Genomic DNA, 19,592 nt, shown 5'->3' with positions numbered 1-19,592 from the left:
GATTTAACCAAACTACAAAACAGTTCACTGTTCTTGACATCAAGCTCTTATTTAATACCTAGAGGTCAAAAAACAAAACAGGGCATGTTAAAGGCATGAAGTATTTAATAAAACATGAGATGCTTATAGGAAATTTCATGAGTAGTGAAAAAAATATATTTACCACTGACAAAAACAATGAGTAAAAGGGATAAGTGATTGCAAATATGTACCAAATATTTATAAAAGATAAGAACAGTACAAATAATTCCAACTGAAAACCAGCACTGAAACTTAAAATAATTGATGGAAGGTCAGTTATAAGGATTTGATAACACTGGAACCCTTAAGCAATTCTACATGAGATGAAGCCATTCATGATGGAATCAAGCTACAAAGGAGTGACATTATTTATTTCTGTTTAGAATATACAAACAAAACCTAGAAGAAGAGGAATGTAACAAATATTATAGGGCTTTGTTTATAACTGTGCAGGTACATATTTTTAATAATTATTATTATTATACTTTATCAAATTGATACACCCATAAATTTATTGTTGTAAATCTTTTTGCAAAGCTCGCATTTCAATGAAGCCATTAATGCCAAAATTTTCTTTGCAAAATTATTCTGGTCATGAAGAATATTCTCCCATGCTGTACATGAATTTATAAACAACCCTTCCTTACTACAGTGCTGTAAGTTACTGCAAAATACCACACAATATTATAGATTATTTCTTTGTTGTATTACTCAGGCTGAGCCATTAGAAACAAGGATATATATATATATATATACCAGGAATGAATATATATAATATTTTATGTAATATATATTTTATATATATCAATATATTTATATTAATATTCATTCCTGGTATTACTACAGTTATTTTGTGCTAATCCAGTAAATAACTTGTCACCACTGTATTTTTAACAATATACAAGTCTAGTATGAAACTTCTGTTTATATATTTCAAGTAGAGAGAGGTTCAAATCAAAACCACAGAGCCAGAAACACAAAGGGAAAATTCAGATCTTGATTCAAACTTCTGGCCCCTTTTTCTGTAATGTGCCAAACCAAAATCCTCAATCCAAACAACTCCAAATGTTAAGGATGTTCAGATTTGGATCCAGATCCAAAATATGAAGTCACTAGTATTCAGATGTTTTTTCATCAGTCATAACTTCTGGCCCAAATTCAGCAAAATATTTAAGCACTCACCTCAGGCACATGATAATCACAATTGTATTTAAAAAAAATCCACATTGAGGTCAATAGAATTTAAGAATCTGTGTCAATGTCTTGCTGAATTGGGGCCTCTATTCTGAAATTATTGCCTAAACATTCATAATCTAGTGCAGGCAAGACAAACAATATAGTGTCCTGTGCTGAAAAGACCTCCTTTACCCTTTTCATTCTCAGGAGTGTTCGGTTATATGGACTTACACACATAGAAATTTATTGGACATTACACTTAGAGATATACATTCAGAGCAGCATGATTTGACCAATCTGGACCCTCCCAAACAGTTCTTTATTTTTGCTTCTCTATAATGCTTCTCTGGGGAACTCTTTTACAGAAAGTGAAATACTGTTTAGCTGGGAAGAGGCATTAGAGAAGCAAAATGTCTCACTTTATGCAGGCTAAAGTTATTCTAATACCATCATAACATATTCCACCTTCACCAGCATAGAGAGTTTATTTTGCTTTATTGGGCAATACCATCCTATACTATTGCTATCACCAAGGAAAAGTTAGAATTGGAAGAGAGACACGCCATCTTTTGGGGGGATGTCTCTACTAGCAGCTTTTTCAAAATTCTAAAGTGTGAACTTTGAAGAGAAAAATATCATGTTCTGTTTCCAAAAATATATATGAGGGCACTGTAAAATATTGCACATGAAATTTCAACCCCTTCATCAAAAAAATTCAACTTTTTGTAAAATTACTTCAATTTTGCAGAACTGTAAGCTAATTCAAACCTGGGAAAATGCCATTAAATAAGCCAAGTAAACTTTACTCTATGAATATTGTACTCAGCTTTGTGGTATAACATTACTGCTCCTCATGCTGTGCCATTTTATACTGTAATATAGAGGGTTTTGATTTAAAAGATGTCAGTCACTTCTCCTGCAGTAATTGGGCTCTATGCAGATAGGTTATATTAAATCAGGGTTCAGGTAAGAGCACAAGGCTATAGCCCTCAAAGCTACTACTTTGCCTATTTATTTGCTGAGGTAAGGCTCAGAGCTACTCTGTCCTAGTTACATGTAAAGCCATTGCCCTTTGCCTGGCCCAGTCCCATTGAATTTTTCCTTGGTGTGTCTATGTAGTTTGGCATGGAAACCCCTTCTGCAATGCACAAGGCATACACACTAATGTCTGTTTGTACTCTCCACCTAAATATCCCAAGTTGGTGCTCATTGTGATTAGGGTCCTGCATACTATGGGTAAATTTAACCCTACAATGGTAACTTGCAAGTAACGAAGAATTCCAAGATCGTGAGACACAACAATGTGGATGTCACAATTTCTGTTAACCATACTCAAAGCAGCATATGAACCAAGAAGCAGTACAAGATGCAAGTCATGGGGAACTGATGATTTTAACTTCTTAATTGAGTGCATTCTCTGGTGCTTTGTGACCACCATAAAGTCCATTTGGGCTCTCTAGAAACCAAATTAACTTTTAATATTTTCTGGTTGTAGGAAGTATTGAACCCATGAACTGCCAATCCAAAACTTGTTTATCATATCATCAAATGTGTCATTTATCATTTACAGCCTGTTAACATTCACTGTAAGGATTAAAAAGTGTAAAAGATAACAATCTTCACATTTTTTTTTCTGTAATTTAGCAAGGTTTTAATCAGAATTACAAAGGGGAAGAGTGTACATATGTAAAGTCCTGCTGGATCTTGGAACATCAATTCAGGCTTTGTTCTAAAATAAACAATACAATGGGAAAAATGTTTATTTATGATCCAGGCTGTTGTTCTCAGCAAGATGCCGTACTTGAAATTGCTGAAAGTGTACTAAAAGTGATGGATGGTGATAAACAGTAAATGTTTGGAGGTTTTGTTTAGATAGATTTTTATGAATACAGTTGAACTGCTACGGTCTGGAAATCTCACTAGTACAACATGCTTTCTTGTAAGATTTTTAGTGCTGTCTCTGGATTCACAAAACCTTAGTATTTGAAATGGAGTGATATTTAGATTAGGGGATAAAATCATATGCAGATTATATTTGGGAGTCTGGAGGCATGAGGCTTCTGGTAGAACACTGGCATGCGGATCTGATTGATATGGTATACTGAAGAGACCGCAGGAAGGAAGCAAGGATGGGGATGCATTGTAACCTTAAGAACCCAAAGCTCTCCTATTCATCTACCTGAAGTAATAGCTATAAGGAAGAAAGTCTTGAGGGACAGGGAGAGGAGAGAACAGGTAGCCTTTGTTCAAAGGAGGGTTTCCTCAGGGCACAGAGAACCAATTTAAGATCCGTCTGGAGGTCCGTACAGGGAAATAAATTGTGTAAGTCCTTGAAGAATCTGGCCATAGTGGGGTGGGCAAAAAGTGAGATGTGCTCATTGGACGAGTGGAAGGCTGTCACAGCAACCAAATGTATTCTGAGTTATCTCATTGATCGATCTTGTGACTTAAAATAAAATAAATAGTCTAGGATCTTGGAAAGTGGAACCTCTAATGCTCAAGAGTGAGAAGAACACCAGGAATGGAAGTGTTTCCACTTTTGAAGGTAAGCTTTGTGGGTACGGGATTTCCTGCTAGATAGGCAAACTGACTGGACCTTATCTGAGCAGGTTAGCTCCATGCTCGAGAACCACTTAGGAACCATGCTTTCAGGTTTAAGGAGGAGGAGTTGGGATGGATCAGGGTCCCAGAGGTCTGTGACAGGAGATTGTTCCTGAGAGGAAGGCAGAGAGGCAAGTAACAGAGAGGTGGAGAAGGTTCGATTACTGCATTTGCCTACCCCAGAACAGGGCTATGAGGATAACCCTTGCTCTTTCCTGATGCACTTCGATGACATTTTTGAGAATTAGAACTAGAGGTGAGTAAGCATTTATCAAGGTACAGGGATTTGATTAAAATAGATTAATATTTATATGGGAAGGAGTATCTGAATGTTTCCCAACTATTAAGATCTTCAATATGATCTACATTTGAATATCAGCCTGTTCACCCACGCTTCATGGTGTTAAAAGCTTTGCTTCATACTGCACCCAAGAATGGCAGAAAATGAATTCCATAAACTTTAACAACAAGCCAAAAACAAAATACACATTGAGATCTATGACTCATTTTAATTTTGTTCTCCTTTTATTTATCTTTCAGGATGCATAGATTGATACCTACTGTAATTATTTTGTAAATAACTTTAGCAAACAAGTCACATCTCGGTTTTTATACCCATACCATATGTCATAAATATAAAGGGAAGGGTAAACCCCTTTGAAATCCCTCCTGGCCAGGGGAAAGCTCCTCTCACCTGTAAAGGGTTAAGAAGCTAAAGGTAACCTCGCTGGCACCTGACCAAAATGACCAATGAGGAGACAAGATACTTTCAAAAGCTGGGAGGAGGGAGAGGAACAAAGGGTCTGTGTCTGTCTGTATGCTGCTCTTGCCAGAGACAGAACAGGAATGGAGTCTTAGAACTTTTAGTAAGTAATCTAGCTAGGTATGTGTTAGATTATGATTCCTTTAAATGGCTGAGAAAAGCATTGTGCTGAATAGAATAACTATTTGTGTCTGTGCATCTTTTTTGTAACTTAAGGTTTTGCCTAGAGGGGTTCTCTATGTTTTGGAATCTAATTACCCTGTAAGATATCTACCATCCTGATTTTACAGGGGGGATTTCTTTATTTCTATTTACTTCTATTTTTTATTAAAAGTCTTCTTGTAAAAAACTGAATGCTTTTTCATTGTTCTCAGATCCAAGGGTTTGGGTCTGTGGTCACCTATGCAAATTGGTGAGGCTTTTTATCCAACATTTCCCAGGAGAGGGGGGGTGCAAGTGTTGGGAGGATTGTTCATTGTTCTTAAGATCCAAGGGTCTGGGTCTGTAGTCACCTAGGCAAATTGGTGAGGCTTTTTACCAAACCTTGTCCAGGAAGTGGGGTGCAAGGTTTTGGGAAGTATTTTGGGGGGAAAGACGCGTCCAAACAGCTCTTCCCCAGTAACCAGTATTAGTTTGGTGGTGGTAGCGGCCATTCCAAGGATAACGGGTGTAATATTTTGTACCTTGGGGAAGTTTTGACCTAAGCTGGTAAAGATAAGCTTAGGGGGTTTTTTCATGCAGGTCCCCACATCTGTACCCTAGAGTTCAGAGTGGGGGAGGAACCTTGACACCATACTACTGCATTTCTTCATTTTCTCTGCTAGGTGTAGGGGAAAGGAAAGCAGTATTTAAACCATCTTTATGTTCAAGTTGCTGCTTTGTAATTTTAAACAGCCTCTTGAGTCTTATTTATTGCCTTTTTTACAATAATGTTGCTGTTATGCACTGATATACTGACATTTATCTTTCTTGCTATTGACACACAGAAAGTTTAGAGATGTCTGGAGAGTTTGTAATAGACTACCACTTCTTGAAAGCTTATTTTGTCTAAAACACAGTAACAAATGAAAAGGATATATTTAAAGGGATTGTATTTTGCTTTTAGTATGCTATGCATTGTAGGATTCATATAAGGTTCATGCGCTTGGCAACATTCAGGGCACACCCGGAGTGTTGTATAGGAGCTGTGCACACACAGCTCCTCTCAAGGGCATGAACCTTGGAATCTCGCCCAGATGACATGAACCGTGGGAAGCCTCCCAGGACTGGGCTCAAGGCCCGAGAGCAAGGAATGCGGTAGATAGAAATTGGTAAATAAGAATGTTAAACAAAGCCAGTGTATTCCTTTTATCTGTTGGAGAATGTAATGTGCGGGGGGAGAGAGAAAGAATAAAGGAGAGGGTGGAAAGCTGACAGGCAGAAGTCCGTTGGCAAACCAGCTTGCTTGCTTGCTTAAAGCTTTGTGCTGTCTTGTCATTGAACCGCAACATATGCATATTTCCCAAAATTCTGTGCAAGGGGATCTCTTTTCATTGTAAAAATTAAGATTACCTGCAAGTGATTCTTGTTTGGAATCAACATCAAATACCTCTCTGACTGTACAAATGGAACAGATGCAAGCTCTTACCTTTCTAATGCGAGAAGTAAAGTTTAGGATAGAAAAAAAACTCATTGCTACCATTCACAGAATCCAACAGCTGCCTAACACTCAGATAATTCAGTTCCTTGGTGCACAAAATAACTTGCTAATATACATGAGAAATAAGTGTTTAATAATAGTCTGGGCATGAGAAACCCCAGTGTTTTGTGTAGGAAAGGGTGCCATTCCATATATATATATATATATATATATATATATAAGTTAATATGAAATTACCAATTCATATTGAGAACTATGTTACAGTAGGTGATTTTTCTGAACACTGTTTCATTATGTACCCTGCTGTCTTGCTGATGAAAATCCACACTTTATTTCCACAAGTTGCCATCCTACATTTCATTTCCATTTGAAAAAAAACATTTAATTCCCGCTGAGGAAAAGTTCCATAGCAAAGGTTTTCATTAATTACAATCATGTCTTAAAATTCCGATACCAACTGTTTGAGAACAACATGTTGGCTCTTTAGAAGTGGATATTATGATATATAGACTAACATCTAGTGAAGACAAGTATGACCTAGAGACTCCCTTCTGAGCAGGGTCACTCAAAATCTGAAGCTATCCCCCACCCTTCAAAAGATTAACACTGAGGGGAGGCAGGCTTGGAGAGTGAGCCCCCCCACTCTCACCTGGCAGAGTTGGTTTCTTTCCTGCAAGGCTGGGCCTGCGTCCCCTCTCCAGGTATTGAGACCTGGCACACAGAGTCGCAGAGCCACTTAGGTTTGGCTTGGGTGTCGCTTCATGAAAGGCAACTGGACCAAAATGAAGTGATACTGTGACCCCATGCACCTGGTCAAATGCTACTCTGTTTGGGGGCCCTCAAGCTACCCTTTTTGTCCCTTTCCCCCCCCCCCCCCCCGGCAGCTCAGATTCTGACTACTTGGTAGTGCAGCTGCTTATGGATCACAAAGCTGGTTTGAGCTTTGGCTCTCACAATGGGCACAATGCACACTTAATGGGTCTAGTAATGAATGCAGTGTTGATATAAATGGTTGTGTTAGTCACAAGTCAGTGTAGATGTATTATGCACACCTCAAGGGGGTGGTAGAAGGGTAGGGTTTTAGCAGGAAAAGCAAAAAGAGTATTTAAGATGTTGTTGTATGTGTTTCTTAACCCCCCCGAAGGTTACCTTCCGCCCTTTCAGTGCCTTTATACCTCCTGTGGCTCCAGCCACAAGGTGGGAGACTCCACTTGTGGGCTCAGTCCACTCTGTTGTCTGTCCGCAAATTGGCAGACACATTCATAGAACCTTCTGACAAATGTCCCAGTTCCATATAGAGTTGTATGCTGAACAAATGCTTTCTGTCCTTGGAGATGGGTAAAATAATCTGAGTTTGAAAGGATTTTGTTTCTCTGATTGGTTTTGTAATTTGCTACGCAGAATAATACATAAACAGTGCCCATTAGGGGAAGGCTTGGTAAAATTTTATCTTTTAATTTTATAATCTTGATGAATAATATTGATGTTTATTTTTAATCTATTTAAATTTTCAGTTGCATGAAATTATGGAGTGGGTCAGAGAATAATTACTTAATGACAGTACACACTGATATTCAAAAACATTAAAGCTTTATAGCTGTTAAAACACAAATTGTCCACATTGCATGTCAAAATATACAAAGTAAATATCCTTAAACCAAACTCTAAGTTCTCAAGCAGCATTTTTCTTACTTTGCCTCATCTGTACATTTTGATTATCTCTAGCAATATTTTTTGTTGGCCTGTGAGTGTATGGTGCAATTGACATTTACCGACCTTTACCCATAAGTAAAATCCTTCCAAGCCTAATTATGGAGAATCATTTTCAAAAGGTGTGGTTGGGCAACACTTCATAAATGCTCACACTGCAGTTTTAAGGAAAAACGAGGAGTGAAAGGTTAAGCAGACCATGCACATCTAACATCTCAGATATTTCTTTTTGCTCTCATCTGCTCCATTACTTGTTATTTTATACTTCCTAAAAAAAAGTCACAAAAATGCTTTTAGGTTTCAACGTACAACATTCATCAGTGCTGGGGAGTGGACTAGATGACCTATCATGGTCCCTCCCAGTCCTACAGTTCTAGGATATGCTTCCTTTATTACTGCAATATAAACTCCTTTGACAACCACTGCGTTGAATCATTTAAACAGACCTTGGTCCGCAACCAACCAGCCGTCCACAAAGATATTGCTTGTGGGGTCTTAACCTGACAAAACAAAAGAAAAAAAGAAAATGTGGTGAGGATGGAGGGTGATTGGGAAAGTAAGTGGCCCCCCAAGTGTAATCACTTGCACTATGGTTCATAGATTTTTAAGGCCAGAAGGGACTGTAATCTAGTCTGACCTGCACAACACCATTTCACCCAGTGATTCCTGCATCTGGTCCAACAACTTGTGGTTGAACTAGGGCATGTCTAGTATGCAGAGATTGAAAACAACTGATCTAGCTGGAAAGTATTATATATTTTATATTATAAAATATAACTCAGTCTGGAGAAGAAGAAAAATTCTAGCTACTCATGAAACTATTTGCTGTGGTAAAAGCTCATGAGCATGTAAGATGACTGTACCAGATAAAGTCTGGCTGGGGAGGCTGATCCATAAAGGAAAATGGGGACTCAAAGCCCTGGAACTGCAACTGTTGTGAGGTACCACAACATCATATCTAGTTGTTGGCTGAAATATTCCAAATTCCAATTTTCAGGTGAAATATTTTGGTTTTCTACCAAAATCTGATAAATTTTCAGTTGTTTAGTTTTTCAAGAAAAAAATAAAAAATTCCCTAGAAAATTTCCTTTTGTGAAAAATTGTTTCATTAAAACCCTATTCCCCCACCCCACTGAATAATAGTTTTGATGGAAAAGTTTTGACTAGCCATATTTAACGATTGTCAGTTTAGGTTTTAAAACAGAGAGTGAGTTACAAGTGGTTCAGAGGGCCACAATGGAAGTCTGGTAATTTGGCAAAAGGCTGTAGTTTAAAACTTGCATTTTCTTCCTTTTTATACAGTGTGCCTCATTATCTTTTCCCTTCCTTCACCTTAATAAATGTCACCTCCCCATACAATGTGTACAGAAATTTCTGTGTGTTTCAGTCGTGTGGTTACAGTTGTGCACTGCTGCTGTAGCATGATCAAAAAATGCTGACTAATTAGACTGGCACTGAACAATCAGTGTCCATAACGGGATCTAAAGTTCATAGGTAGTGTTTATCAAATGCAAACACAATTTGTTGGGATCTTAGGCTCCTATTTACTAATATACTACTTTTGCAAAGTACACAGCTGCCATTGGAGGGAGCTGGGCAGAGACTCTTTCGATGAATATACTTGTTTGCTACAGTAGAGTACATCTTTTAAAATGCCTTTTAACCTGGGAGCTGAACCTGGAATCTTTTCATCAGTAAACTTCCCCCTGAAATGAAGTAATGGGCCTGAGTTTTGGAGATGCTGCATATTCGGAACTCAAATGAAAATGAATGGGAGCTGCAAGTCAGGCCCATGGAATTCCAAGTGAGGCTTAGTGCCAAGTTCAGTGTAATACTATCCTGACTGTGCAAACACAGTACTAATCCTACATGCTCTTGTGCAGGTGTCAGTGCTCCCCCTCCTCCCCGCCCCCAACCAGTGTGATACTTCTGAGCCTGCTTAAATATGAGTTACCTCTGAGCCAGAGCCTGCTTAAGCCTGATGAGTCACCCCGAGCCAGAGTATGAAGAGTCATGAGATGCAATTGCCTGCCGATCTTGTGATAGGCTCCATGGCATTCAACCAGGGTTCAGCCAATCCACAGGTAAGGACTGACCTCGGTGATCCCAAAGTAAATATATCAGCTCCTATGGGATGCAGTCTCTCCATTCAGCTCAATGTCATAATCTGATTGGAAGCATTCCTATTGCCAGTAGTTTCAACAGACTCCCCTTGCTCCTGCTCCAGCCATGTCTCTTTCCCTGCTAGCCAGCCCCTACCTCAGGCTGCATCTGCTCTTGTCTCAGGCAGCCACTCAGCAACTCTGACAGCCACTATAATTTTGCTGTGGAGAGAATCCCCTGTTTATCCTGTAGTCCAGCTCCATGGGGATACCTAGCATGGTGCTGCACAACAGGGATTTTGTGGTGAAGCATAGGTGAGCTGGGGGAGGGGGGTCAATGGAACGTCCATTGGCTATATACACTAGCCATTCTCCCCATAGAGGAGTGCAGAAGCTACTCCAGCTTGTAAACTGAGATAGTAACTGTGGAGAGGCTCCACTGGTACTCCACAGCTCAGGAAAAGGATTCTCTCCAGCACATAGCTCAGTTGTATGGGATGTGCACTGGGCTGGAGGCAGGATTTGGAACTAAGTCCATTCAGCACTCAGGTTTTGCTCTAACCCAGTGGTTCCCAAACTTGTTCCGCCGCTTGTGCAGGGAAAGCCCCTGGCGGGCCAGGCCGGTTTGTTTACCTGCTGCGTCCATAGGTTCGGCCGATCGCGGCTCCCAGTGGCCATGGTTCGCTGCTCCTGCAGCTCCCATTGGCCTGGAGCAGTGAACCACGGCCACTGGGAGCCGCAATCGGCCAAACCTGCGGACACAGCAGGTAAACAAACCGGCCTGGCCCGCCGGGGCTTTCCCTGCAGAAGCGGCAGAAAAAGTTTGGGAACCACTGCTAACCCATTATGAAATGTCAAACTAACAAAAAGCTAAACAAATCCTTTTCTTTATTAATTTTTAAGAGTTTAGGGGAGATCTCTGTGTGTGTGAGACAACACAAAGGTTTTTAATGTCCTTGTGTGCAAGTTTGGCTATGAGTTGCTTACTCACTCATTCTGTTGCCATTTGGATGAATTGTGTAATGTGTGAGAATAACTCACAAAAGGCCTGAAGACAATTGCTGAGAATATGTAGTTCAAGGACTGTGAAAAGCAGAAAAATAATATTCCAGGAAATCAAGCATAACTCCAGTAAATTCCATACACCTCAATAATATCTAAATAGAGCTGAAAATATTTATAAGCATGACTTGCATATTTGCTTGTGAGAAATGACATAAGGACCACTCTGATTTTTAAAAACATCCCTCAAGCTTGTTGCTAATTAGTTATATAGCAACAAAAGATGATTTAGTTGTTCAAAGCTTCCTAACACACACATTGGAAAGTACTGTATATAATACTTGGTTATTTTTGCAAAATATGGCGGAATATATTCCTCAGCATAATCAAACATGCATAGTCTACTAAGGATTATTCCATGAGCCAGAGTGATCATGGCCGATGACATTGCACCATGCATTGGATACCAAAGTTCCAGATTTGACTCAATTTGACTTTTTGGGGCTGCCCTGCAGGCAGAGCCAGTTAAGGTCTGGGAGTACACCCCTTTGAGGGTTGATGGAGAGTTTGAAACCACTGTGTGCTGGAGTATTTATGTCCATGGCTGAAGATCATGCAATGTTGCTTTTGAAAAAAATTAGCAACAAAGTAGGCCAGATGTTTGCAAGACTGTGATATTTTGCACACAATCAGTGCTCGGGATTTGGCACTGACAGTGCATATGGAATACATCTAGCCATGATCCTGTCTGTAAGAGGGTCCAGGTTTCTGATTTGTATAGCAATACTGATAGTACAGGTAGCATTGGATAGATCTTGAACTTTGTCTCAGTACAAGATGTTTTTGCATCCAGAAGTGAGGCATGGACTTCATGCAGGAAGCAGGAAGCCCTAATAATCAAAGAAGGTCTAATTTCTTGCAACCATTTGAAGTCTACTCTCAGCCTAGGTAGATTAAATTATCAGTGCTGCCCAAGGTACTTGACCCCCTACTGTACTAGGGTTCTGGTGGTCCAACTCCAAGGTTCTGGTCTTGGTCTTCTCCCATGAGATGTTAAATTCCATAGTGTGGGTGATATCTTGGAGACCAGCATGGAACTAAAATTCTTTGCTATCTATACAAGCAAGTCGTTAGCATAGTCTTTGTCAGTAAACACTTCTTGACCTACTTTGATTCCAAAAGCTGGAAGCAACTGTCAGGACACCAGGTCACAGACAGTAAGGTCTAGTGGTCACAGCAGGAGTTGGGCCTAGTGCTTGGAGTCTGAGTGCCAGAGCCAAGGATTGAGAGCCAGAACTAGGATCAGAATCGGATTACCTGGATTTAGGGAAGGCAGGAGGAGGGCTGATTCTAAGGCAGGAGCAAGGCTGGGACAAGACTGGAACAAGGTCAGATGCTGTGTAAGGTCTAGGCTGCAGGGGGGCTGGCTGTAGAACAGTGTCTAGACTGGAGCCATGAAGGAGCAAGAAAAGAGAGGGCTTGGAGTGAGGTGAGACAGAGAACCTGTGGGTCATGTGTACTAAGCAGGTGCTGATCTTCTGCAATTCCTGGGTTTAAGAACAAGCAATCTGACTGCTTTAGCCATCAGGTGGGTCTACTGTGGCCCGGCTGCCTGATGACTGGGCAGGCGCAGCTGTAAGCCCTCATTCCTGACAGCAGCAAGCCGTAATGTCTGGCTGATAGCTCAACATAATAGTGTTGGGGAATAAATATCTCCCTGCCACCCCTGAGACTGTGGAGAAATGCAGCTAAAGATGTGAAGAGAAAACCCTTAGTTTGTGTAAGTATATAAAATATATTCTCCTTAGCAGGTAAAGGAGATACATTTGCCCCTCAAAGTACCTGGGAAAAGGTTTGTATATCTGTTATTTTGTACTAAGGGAACATAAACTGTTTCCTTGTATAAATCATTAACAGGGCCGGGAGCGGTCTTGTTTTTATACTTCCAAAAGACAAAAATTACTGTGTTCATGTTCCCAGATTTCCACTGTGCATAATAGAGAAGTACTGAGCTGAAAGGTGACTAAAGGCTGATGCAAATTGATTCTCCCTGCCTTTAAGTGAATGCATTTCAAAGGGAAAAAGAAGTGTTTTCTAAAAGAGAGCTACACAGTTTTCCTCTCATGCTGGCAGTAATTGTAGGGTCCCTTCAAGTGAACTTTCAAACAAACATTGGTAAACAATTCTTACATTTTAATATCAAAAATGTCAAAACCCCAGCAACTGATACACGAGGGAACTGCAGTAATGCTCCTTTGATAATCTGTGTCCTAGATAATTAGATTATACCTACAGAGCAAGAGTTAGGTCCGCCCTTTTGGCTGCATGTAGTATAATAGAGATTGATCCTCAGGGTTAGGGAGGTAGGTAGAGTCTCACCCCAATCTGCACACACACTGCTGACTCCTCTGGCCAGCCCCCACTTTCTGTATATACTACTATTCACATCTTCAGTGTCCTTTTCCCATTGTTATTACTGATTTTTATTTGTCATCATTAATTGAATTTATAAGATTTTCATCAACACAGTAACCAGGGGCACCTTATATGGTATATATAAAAAGAAATAAACACTCTTCCCCAAACATAGGAGACACAAATGCAGTGTGACTCTTCCTGGAGCGTGGTGGCTCTCCGCACTTGATTCAGCCTCTTTTCAGTCAGAATGACTGCAGTGGGTGCTGGATTAGACCTTAAATGAGGGAGATGGAAGAAATCAGCCAGGGATTCCCAGCTCCTCTCCCTAGCTTTCCCACTTGCTGAGGAGCATCAGAACTCCACTCACCTTTTGTCCAAGCTACATTCTCAGCTCCCTCTCTGCTGGTTATATCCCTTTTACTTCTCAGGCCTTTTTAGGTTCTGCATGGCTTGACAAGTCTATCCAGTAGCAATGGGGAGGGGGTAGGAATAAGGGCTGAAACAAAGTGAAAGGGTTCTGCTAGTCACCAAATTGGGAACTAACAAACATAATGGCTTAACTAAGTTATTTCTTTGTTACAAAGAACAGGATTGTTGACAGAGCTCTATGATCAGCTGGTGATAAAATGGTTTATTGGCTGGTGTGGGAATTGCTCATCTTGTTTATATTCAATTATCTTTATGGAGTGTTTTGAATTCACAACCTCAGGTAGTTCCCCAAAACAAAATAAATCTTCTCAAATCTTTTTTTCTAATTACATAAGAGTTAGGAAAGCACTTTTCTCATATATCCTCTGTTGTCCTCCTGATGTATGTGACTCTAAACTCCACTAGTAGAGCAATGTTATAATGGGGTCCTCATGTAGAAGGAAGTTAGATTTCTAAATCTTACTTTTTTTTTTTTTTTTTTTTGCAACACAAATCACTTCATATGGTAAAGTAGCTTCTATATTCTAATCACATATCCTAAATGGAAAGGAGAGAGAGAGAGAGAATGGAATAAAAATAGCCTATGGCAAAGCTTCAACAGATTTATATATTAATATTCAAACCATGACTAGTAAAATATTCCCAGCTGGGGATGAACCTAATAAAGTGTAAGAAATGTTTGTCCTTTTGTTATGAGACAAGACAAATAATCAAATGAACTCCACAGATGTGGGATCAGTTAAGGAAGAATAATAATCTATGGCAAATCTAACATACCGGAGCCAACCACAAAGATATGGAAAATAGATCCAAAATACTTGCACACAGAATAAGAAGGAAACCATTTATTTAAATAAACGCCACACGAACACCAGCTCTGAATATTAAACAGAAGTTAGCACTTGCTTTAAAACATATGGTGGGTATGGAGGTTAACTCTCCTTTGCAAAAAGTCTCAAATTATGCATTTTTCTCCTGAACAGACACCTGGGATTAGCAGACAGGATCTTGTTTTAATGTCTAATCTAGTCTATGGTACATTTATAAATACAGATCCTCCCCTTAACTTTAAACTTCTTCTTCACCAAGTATGTCAGCACTGAATATTCTGGTGTTCTTGAAATCCTAGTGCTGTACACTGAGTTAGGAGAGTATTTGCTATTTCACTGAGTCTTCAGAAACTAAAGCACACCAGTGTCACAAAAGGCTTATTATGCTACATCAGGGCACTAGTGCTTTTTATGCCAATATCCAGGTCCTATATATTTAACTTAACTAAATCCCAGTTCCAATGAAGTAATTGGGAATTTTGTCATAAACTTTTATGCAATCAAGAGTTGGCCCTTAAAGAGAACTTTTAAGATAAAGTAATATATATACCTACAGTATCCATCATACTAAACATCATATTTACACCTAAAGGTTCTGACCATAACTTGAATCAAGAGAATCAACAAGTAAAATAACGATAAAGAACAAGTTGTAATACCACAGGAATTTACTCTTGACGTAGTAAAACTGGGAATGAAGCCGGAATGATGTGTGATGTCACCATAATTGCCAAGAATCATAAAACAACCAATGCATTACATAAAGTTGCTTTTTTTTTTTTTTTGTAATATGGATGTTTTGACCTTTCATATCAATTATAAAAAGAACTGGAGGCTTCTCTGAAAACTTTGCCTTGACATCTCATTTTGATCTGCTGTGCTGAGGCTTTCTTGACATACTTCATATGTTTCCACACGTCCTTTTAACATTCAGTTAATAGTAACAAAAAAGGAAAATGTTGGTTATAAGTGGTGATTGGCTTAAGCCATAAAATTAATATTTAGGTTTTCATCCATAAAGTTCTGTGGTGTTTGAATCCACAAGTTTTTGTTCCAAGCATTTTAGACTATTTAATGGCCATCTGTGAAATCTGGGTCAGATTTTTTTTAATCCTTCAAAGGTTCAGGGATATGCAAATTTTGGATTTTGGTTCAGGCCCAAACTTTGGTTCACTCTTTAGATAAGGTATTCTATAGAAAATATTTTTACAGAAAACAATAACAACCCTGCCCCAAAAGTTGAGTTCTATTGACAGCTATGATTGTTGAATATTGCAGCTTTAAAGCAACTTTTTAGAGAGGTCTACATAGTTAAAATATCTGTTTAAAATCCTTCCTATGCTATGCATGGATCTGACATGATTGTCTAATATAACAAGATTTTAGATCAAGAAGAAATAAATGCAGAACTTAGTTTTGACATCTCATCTTTGCACAAAGTATATGGGTTTATTATGGGAGAATTTGTCATCCATTGTTCACTATTTTAACCTAACCAGCAGATACAAAAATAGCATCAGGTATAACTCTATACTATCTTTGACTGTATCGTTACAATAGTATGTTGAACATATACCAGAATTAAGCAACATGATCTTTCAAAACTCAGAATTGCTTTATAGTATTTAATGGTTTTCAGTGGTGCTAGGCAGAGAAAGCTAAGCTGACCATAATTTTTAATTTCATTTTAAAGGCAAATGAAGGACATAATTCAAAATGGATAGTTAATCAAAACAAGTTATACAAGGAATGAAACTCTGATCCAACAAGGCAACATAAAAATCAAATTCTCACACACATGCAGAAATCTAATTACAGCCATAAAATGTCCTATGCTATTAAAAATTCATTCTGCCTTATCTAATGTAACAATATTTATCAATGAGACATACATGCTGCTGACATTTCAGGATTCTAAATCTATCAGCACAAAAATGCAAATGGACTTCAAATGAACTCCAGGAAAACATTCAATAACAAAAGTGGCCCATGCAGTTATTCAACTTCAATCAAATGCAGCCCTATATATAAAGAAAACAGTCTGTTCCTGACATTGAGTTGAAAGCAGACCACGACTCACCAATAATTGAATGGAAAATGCAAAATCAGATAAAGCAATAGTCATAACATATATAAAGGAAAGAACACAAACATGCTCAGTCAAGTGAATTATTTATGAATATTCAGAGTTTATGCATGTTTATAGTTCTGAATAGTGTGAGTGGAATACAGTGAAATGTTCTCTTTGAAAAATTATGAACATCTGTGATTTAAAAACAGGATAATTAAATGGCTCCATTATCTAACCGTTACGGCATATATGAAATTGATGCTAATGATAACAGATTACGTCTTGTTTTAAAAGGTTCCATTGTTTCACTTTCAATATATATAATATACAACGAAAATGGTGAGACTGAAAATCTATGTTTTGTGTGTTGATAGACATAGACCTCACAATTAACAATTGGCTGCTACATGGGATTGGACCAGTACCGCTAGAGTAAAAGCATAAACTGCTACAGCTCCAATTCAAGAGCTGAGGCTTGGAAGCTGGGGCTGAAGCATATCCTTTGAAGCTCAGTATAGAGGGGAATCTGTCATACCAGGACGTTACAGTGGTTGGGGTGACTTAAAATCACCAGCCCTAGTGCTGTGGTTTTCATCCATCTCTCATTGTCTCCCTTTGGAAATTTCATCCTAAAATAAGTCGTTGCAACATATTAATATATTTAAAAAGATTAACCAATACTGTAGCTTGTTTGGCTTAAAAGTTATTGCTATTTACATACACTTTATCTGCCAAAGAGTTTACTCTGGTGATGAACAACATATTTACAAAAAAAAAAAAAAAAAAGAGGTGAAGATACACAAAATCCAACCATTTGGGGGTTGGGACTGGATTGGATTTGGTTGGGTTGTATTTCAGAACAAACTCAAAAATAGGCCTAATGTTTCCAAAATGTCATGTTTCACAACTATTTTCTTTAAAACAGTCCCATTTCCCTGTGAAAAGAACCAATGTCTGAAGTAAAAATTAGATCATTCTGAGCAAATGGTAGCTTTGAAATTTTAAAAAAATAAATCACTTTTTTTGGTGAATTTTGTTAGATTTTTGTGGAAGGCCAATATTTGAAGGGATGTGAAATCACTCTAAAGTAAACAATGAACATTTTTGTGCAAAATTCCACATTTAATTTTTCACTGCTTTCATTAGTTCTATCAAAGAGAACAACAGAATAAAATATCCGGGCTATAATACCAATTCCAAGGCACACTTATTCAGCTTTTATATGTTTGGACATGCCTAGGTTTTTTTTAGCTTTGGAGATGGCTAGGAAGAGACCATTAAAAAGGCAACGAATGCTAGGTGGCTTTGAGAAGTGGTAGGACAATGCTGGCAAATCTTCCGCATCATGAGCTAAAACAAGGGCTCTCTTTATCTTTTTCCGGTACTAGCTGGGAATTTCAGTCTATGCGAGTGTCTAATACTTAAAGCACAGTCTCAAAAAAATAAATCAATACAAAGAATCAGAATTATTTGATATGCTTTCATACATCCATCTTTCTCAGTCTGTCTTTTATACTGAGGTTATAAAATAGATTGATCCTATAAAACTGTTTTTAAGGCACTGTATGAATTCTATTTTAAAAAAAATTCCAAGCATAGAAAACTGCCCTGGATAGCTCCAGTTTTTTCTTTACTGCTAATGTAAATGTTCCTAACTAATGTTTGAATGTGTGAGTGTTTGTTGTACTGGGTGATAAGGGAGAACAAGTACTGTTAGTAGCTATTTTTGTTGAATGAATTACCATACATGCTGCATACCCAATGTCTGAATTAAGAAGCCCTCTTTGTTAAAGATCTGAGTTGAAGATATGTGGATATTGAAACACTTTACTTGTAAATGTAGCAGCAGATAGTATACAAATAATACCTTACATTAGCACGGTTCATCCCTAAGTACTTCAGAAACTTAAAGTGATATACAAAGAGCTGACTTCATCCACCTCTTGAATAAAGGATGACATCTGTGCACACTGCATAGTAATACTACATGAAATTTAGCACAGGAAGTTAGGATGGTTACTGTTTAGGTACTGGAAGTTAGGAAGAATAAAATTGAAACTGCTGAGGAGATTGATGCAGAAACATAAGGTCCCTCTCAAGCAGCCCCTACCTTAATAAGGACTACTACATAAGTTATAATAGCTGTGGGAGGCATACCTTTGATGTCAGCTGGATCAGTATCACCAGTACCATTCTGCACTTAGAATGACAGAATTCTGCATCTTATTATATTTATTATTATTATATTATTGTATTATGGCAAAAGCATAGATCCAGATCTTCAGAATCTCAGAAAGTGACAAATTCCATCCCTACCTCCACATGTGCTGAGCACTGCTCTGGTGAGATCAACCTTGTAAAATTATATTTAATTTTTATATGTATTTGGCAAAGAAAATAAACAATTTATCTCCTCCACCTGAGGGTGTTTACATATACACGTATTGCAGCTGCCGTGTTATATCCTAATAATGAAGGTGCATTCAACTGGAAATGGGAAAATTCAGGGTTTGATTAATTTATGTCCTGAATGCCCCTCCTCCCTTTCTTATTTGAGGATTCTACAATTACATCTAAAACCATTTTATTTTTAATTTGTGTTTTAACTGTCTCAAGAGTCTGAACATTTAGAAACTAAGATGATAGGGCCTGGTTCTGCAAAATGCTGGACAGCTCTCACAATGTATATAATATCCATAGGTTTCAGAGGAACAGCCGTGTTAGTCTGTATTCGCAAAAAGAAAAGGAGTACTTGTGGCACCTTAGAGACTAACCAATTTATTTAATAAATTGGTTAGTCTCTAAGGTGCCATAATATCCATAGCTACCT

Source organism: Caretta caretta, chromosome 5 (assembly GCF_965140235.1).
Source record: "Caretta caretta isolate rCarCar2 chromosome 5, rCarCar1.hap1, whole genome shotgun sequence".
NCBI lineage: Eukaryota > Metazoa > Chordata > Testudines > Cheloniidae > Caretta > Caretta caretta.
This window is presented reverse-complemented; position numbering follows the sequence as displayed.